Source organism: Cricetulus griseus, chromosome 2 (genome assembly GCF_003668045.3).
Source record: "Cricetulus griseus strain 17A/GY chromosome 2, alternate assembly CriGri-PICRH-1.0, whole genome shotgun sequence".
NCBI classification, from domain to species: Eukaryota; Metazoa; Chordata; class Mammalia; order Rodentia; family Cricetidae; genus Cricetulus; species Cricetulus griseus.
The window spans coordinates 12,353,690-12,360,013 of NC_048595.1; positions in this window are offsets into that span (position 1 = coordinate 12,353,690).

A 6,324-nucleotide genomic window follows, 5' to 3' on the forward strand; every position below is an offset into this window, starting at 1 on the left:
CCTATGGTGGCCTGGCCCAGAGCCAAGTCCCACTAGCTCATGTTATTTTCTCTGCAGATGACCCTTGTCTGAAGGTTTTGCAAGAGGGGCTTCTGACTGTTCTATTTTATTAGACACTGGGACACACATATCCACCGTGTGAGGGACAGCCTGGCTCCACCTTGTGAGTCCCATGAAAGGACTTGGGCTCTATCTTAAGGTCATGGAAGGCTCCGGAATGTGATGATGGCATGACCTCACTTGAGGAGACTCCCTGTGGAGACAGGAATCCTGGCTGGAGACCAGAGTGGACTTGAGATGGAGTCAGGCACCCTCCCCTCTGTGGCTGCCACGGGACCTGCAGACCTGGCCTTGTCTCCCTCCTTCAACCCCCCTTTCCCAGAAGAGCCCTGCCCCTTCTCCTTCTTAGGAATGGGAAGCTGGCTGGCTGGTGGGGGGGGGGAGCTGGGGATGGTGGTGATGGCAGGGGAGGGTGATATAACACTGGGTGGAATGAGCCAACTTCTGCACTTCTCCAGCCATCCATGGCCAAAACACTCTGCAATTCCTGCGAAGAGATGATGGCCACAAGGTGGCACCAGGTCACCATTTTTGAGACACAGGGAACCAGTGTTCCTGGTGGGGTTGGGTCATCGAGAAGCCTCCTGCTGATGTCCAAGTTGGCCTAGCATCTTCCTTTGGCACCCAGGAACCTCTTCCTCCCTAGAGCTTGGGTTGGGATTCAGGGACTCCACTGGGTCAATCCATGTCAATGCCAGGTCCCCCAAGTGAAACAGGCTCTCTGATTAGAGAAACAACCGAGAACCCAAATGTGGACCCCAGTGACCTGTCTGACACCAAACAGCACTTTGGGCAGTAGAGGAAGGTCTACGTCCATCTTATTACTTTAATGTGTTTGCTCTGTGAGCCTGGGGTATCGACTCATTTTTAAAGTTGAATTAATTTCTTAAGTGTTGTGTTTGTATGTGGATATACATGTGTGTGTCTGGGTGTCCATGGAAGCCAGAGGTATACTGTTCCTCTGGGGCTGGAGTCACAGGCGATAGTCAACCACCTGACATACAGGTGGGAGGTGGTGCTTCAGGAGACAGTGGCCGCATGGACCGATTGGATGAGCCTCAGAGGCATCGTGGAAATGAAAGAACTTTCTGGAACAGTTCCTGGAGACTGGAGCCCACAGCCCTCTGACCCTCCACTGAGCGGATGCTTCAGGCAAGTGCCATGGACCTTGCTGCCAGCAGGAGGCGCCAGGAACCCAAGGAACCTGGTCTAAGCCTTTAAGAGGACCCTGGAAGGCGTATGCCGGCCCCCCCCCCCCCCCCCCGCACCCAGGGCAGGGCAATCACAGGGTTTCCTTCCCCAGAGACAGGGAGCAGAACCTCAGATCCAGCATGACACTGCCTAGAATCTCAAAACCAGAAGATCCTGGGTTTGAAGCCCCAGGTGGAATGTGCCTTTCTGTGCCTCAGTTTCCCTACTTATAAAGGGGAATGGTGAAAGTCTTGTACATGATTGTTACAGGAATGAAGTGAGTGGCATGGTTGCGCATGTTTTTAGCCCCAGCACTCAGGAGGCAGAGGCAGAGGCAGGCAGATCTCTGAGTTTGAGGTCAGCCTGGTTGACAGAGTTCTAGAACAGCCAGGCCTACACAGAGAAACCCTGTCTTGAAAAACCAAAACCAAGAATGAAGCGAGCTAAGTCACATATAGGCTGAGTGCAGCCCACGCAGGCCTGGTGCAGCCTGGTCCCTCAGGGTCATAAGGCACCGCCTTAGCTGAGTCAGCAGGAGGGTAGGCGTGGGTGACCCTACTATAATTTCCACGGCTGTTGTTTCATGGACGACCGGGGTGTTGTTTTGGTTCCCTTGAGGCGTTTGTGATGAGAATAAACAATCAGTTTCCTTTGGCTTTGCATCTCGGCCCCTCTGGGGGTCGCATATCAGATATCCTACATATCAGATATTTACAGTACAATTTATAACAGTAGCTAAATTACAGTTACGAGGTAGTAACAGAATAATTTTATGACTGAGGGTCACCACCACATGAGAAACTGTATTAGAGGGTCACAGTGTTAGGAAGGTTGAGAGCCACTGCCTGAAGCTGCGACTTCAGGTTAAACATCTTTTATGAACATTGTCCTCAACCTCCCCCCCACCCCGTATGTGAGACACCTAGAGGAGTCAGATTCATGGGGGGAGGGCAGGAGGATGGTGGCAGGAATGAGATTCCTGACGAGCCTCCCCCCCCCCCGCCCTCTTGTGGCCACCCTTTGGCTAATCAGACTACTGAAGCAGAGTCCTGGAAGAACTGCAAAGACCCCAGAGTTTCAGGAGTCTCAGGCTGGGAGAAGGAAAAGGAGAGGTTCTGGCAGCTTGTCAGACCACCTTCAGGGAGAGACAGGAACAGAGATAATGATCGGCCAGTGCCAGTGTCGGGCAGGGCCACACCTTGCCAGGGACTGCTTGGTTATACACACCTCTTACCCTCCATTTAAACCCGAACCTCATGTCAAAGGTCATGACCAAGAGGATGGACTTCCCGGGAGGAGGGTACCTGGATATCTTTGTTTCTCTTCTCAGGGCCAGGGTGGAGTCGGGTCGGGGTGGGGCACCCCCAGCTCTCCCAGTTAGTTCTAGCCTTGTATCTTCCCAGAACTTTGCATGGAAACACCCAGACATTACAGTTTCTTTGGGTTTTCTTTGGCTCACGAGACTCTAGTGTTACACACAACTTCCATGTTTTTCTTTTGTTAGTTTGTATTTGGGGGCAGGGGGACCCTTAGATTGAGAACCTAAAAATTAAAGGAAAAACAATTTCTTTGAGACAGGGTCCTTCTGTGTAGTCCTCCCTAGCTAGCCTGGAACTTTCTATGTAGGCCAGGATGGCCTGGAACACACAGAGATCCACCTGCCTCTAAAGATATGCACCACCATGGCTGGCCTTTTTGCTTTTTTACACTCAGTTACAGAGGAGGAAGCAGGCTCAGGGAGGAGTTGTAACCTGCCCAAGGGCACACAGCCAGCAAGTAGGAGAGTTTGGACTCAGACCCAGGTCCACTTGGCTGTTGTGTTCCACTTTCAGGCTCAAGGCTGGACAATGGCATGGACCAGACTAACGAATACAAGGGCTTTAACACAGCACCAAGCTGACAGTGAGCGTTCACCAAACACAGCACCAAGCTACCAGTGAGAGTTCACCAAACACAGCACCAAGCTAACAGTGAGCACTCACAAGCACAGCACCAAGCTAACAGTGAGCACTCACAAGCACAGCACCAAGCTAACAGTGAGCACTCACAAGCACAGCACCAAGCTAACAAACAGTGAGCACTCACAAGCATACCATGCATCTCCTTAGAGGCCTCCTTGACTTTTCTTTCAGAACAAAGGTCTTAAACACTATCAGGCTGTATGATTGACATCCCCACCCCAGTGATGCCAGTACTTAGGGGATGGGAATTATGGGCTGACCTCATGGCACAAAGGGGCTGCCTGATAGAAGCACTCAATCCTCTTTCTAGGACCCCCCCCCCATAGCTGAACACACATCATCCTTTCTTCCTGGGTTCAGCCCCTCCTTGCACTGGTCCTGCACTCTATAGGAGACCATGCATCTGCTGTGGCAGCCAGGGCTCAGTTCTGGGGGCTTCTGATGTGTTATCCTGTCGATCCCTTCTGTACCTGGCTCTGAGCCAAGTATGTCCTGCATTCCCTCACCCCATTCTGCATCTGCCCTCCAAGGGACACTTATTCTCCTCATTTATTGGATGCCAAAACTGAGGCTCTCACAAAGAACATGAGTTCAGTTCCCAGCACCCATGTCACATATAACCCCAGTTTCAGGGGATCCGATGCCGCTTTCCGGCCTCTGTGGGTGCCTACTCACACACACATGTGACACACGAACACACTAGCAAAAATTAATAAACCTTAAGAAAAATAAAAGGCGTGTCCCTGGCATTCAGGTGTTCCGTGGCACCCGGTCCTTCAGCATCCCATTGTCCCTCAGGACCATCAAAAACAGTTACAGCATTTGGACATTTTTGTGGGTGCTTTGAACCCTTTCTCACACTGAGACCCCTCATCTGAACATCGCCAGGGGCCCGGTTCCAACATTTCTTCTATTCTAGGATTCTCCCTAGTTCCCTGTAGTTCACAGGTGTCAAGCCTTGTCTCAGGTACTATAACGTGGAGATTACATGATTACATTTAGGAAGGTAGCCAGCCCCTGGGTGGGCAAGTCAGGTCTCTGGGCATAGCCTGAGGCCTCCCCGCTCAGGCATCATTTCCCAGGGGCCTAGTCATAAACGACTGACTGTTGGGCTGTCCTAGGACACAAAGGACAGGGTGGCTTCGGTTAGGGTAGGGTCTGAGTGTCCTAGGCCTGGGGAGGATTGGTGACAGAAATGGGATTGTATGGCAGCAAGTAGGTGATCTGGCACCCTCATACAGATACATATGCTGGCAAAACACCAATGCACATAAAAATAAACAAGCCTTAAGAAATAAATTAATTTAAAAAAGAGACAAAATGTCAACATGTCTATGCCAAAGTAAGTGATATGGATTTACAGCCTGTTAACCCAAATTTTAAAGATTTATGGAAAGTACAGGGAGTCAGTTACTACTTACACACCTGGCTATCTTTACGAGTCACTTAGACATTTTATTTCTTTTTATTTGTGTGTGAATGTGCATGCAGGTGCCTGTAGAGGCCAGAAGATCCCTGAAGCTGGAGTTACAGGCAGTTGTGAGCTGTCTGACTCGGGTGCTGGGAACTGACCCGAAGTCTCTGTCTCTGTCTCTCTGTCTCTCTCTCCTCTTCCTCTCTCCATCTCCCCCTCTCTCTTCCCTTTCTCTCCCTCTCCTCCCCCACACTCCCATTTTGAAGACAGTTTCACTCTGTAGCCCAGCTCTAAACTTGTGGTCTGCCTTCCTGTGCTGGGCTTGCAGATATGCGCCCCCACACCTGGCAGAAGTGTCCCTTTTCTTACGGCCCTGGGAATACACCCAGGGTCCTGTGCATGTTAGGAAAGTGCTCTGCCTCTGAGATGCTTCCAGTCCCACATGTCTATTCTTGAAAAGCCAGTTTCAGAGAGTCTTGGGTGGATTCTAGAGGCTTCTTCTGAAACAGCTTAAACGTGTTGTCATTTAAAGAAATTATGTTCAGGTGTGTCTGGTTCATTTTCCTCCCTGTCCACAGATGGTGCCAGAACACCAGAACGTCTGTATGTAGACACATGTAGGATCCTGAACTCATGAGGAGGAGTAGGTTCAGTCTCCAAGGAGTGCCAAGTTTGGTGGGGACACTCACACAGGCTCCGGCCCCATACCCATTAAAACAGAGAGGGCGTCCTCAAGACCAGATGCTGAGTTCCATCTCTGGGACCTACATGGTGGAAAGGGGTGGCCTTTGAACTGGGTCTTGAGGCCAGGTAGAAGTAAGCCAGGTGGCAGGGTACTGAAGAGATGGCTCAGCTGTTAAAAGCATTGGCAGGGCTATGGTGGCCCACGCCTTTAATCCCAGCACTCGTGAGGCAGAGGCAAGTGTTTCTCTGTGAGTTTGAGACCAGCCTGGTCTACAGAGCCAGTTCCTGGACAGACTCCAAAGCTACCCAGAGAAACCCTGTCTGGAAAAACCAAAAAGAAAAAGAAAAAAAGAAAAAGAAGAAGTAAGTCTGGTTGGTTGGACTGAGAAGCCCACACTATGTGTTGTTGAGAATCTATCATCTTCTTTCTCGTCTATTTCCTTTCTTCTTTCTAGATGTATCCCTGCTCTTTCTCTCTTGACATCTTCCTTCTAAATACAGCTTATATAGCCCAGAAAAATCTTTCAAGAAGTATGAAAATTACAATGTGGTTACATTCTAATTTTTAAGTGGATGAATACAAGTAAAAGACAACCTATTTTCCATACCCTTTACATGGTTAAATTTTTTACATATTACAGGTGAAAAACAAGTTTTTTCATGCACTCATACCCACATGCACTCATACCAACATTCAAGCGACTTGTTATAGATTAACAGAGTGTAAGCCAGCAAGGTAGTTTTCTCTGCCAGTTCTTTGGCTAGAAAGCTGCATCTTGAGGTTACAAAGAAAGGACCAATCATTTTATTAGTTATCTCTAAAGGTAACCTTATAAGAAATCTTAGAAGTATTGAAAATCTAAACTTTTATATGTAAAAAACAATTAGTCATCTCTACTTTAAACCCTCAGGGTGAATACCCACTCATCAACAGGGTGGTTTTTTTTTTTTTAATATCAGGAAGCTGAGGGCAGAAGTAGTACAAAGAATTAATCATCACCTTTGATTGCCAAC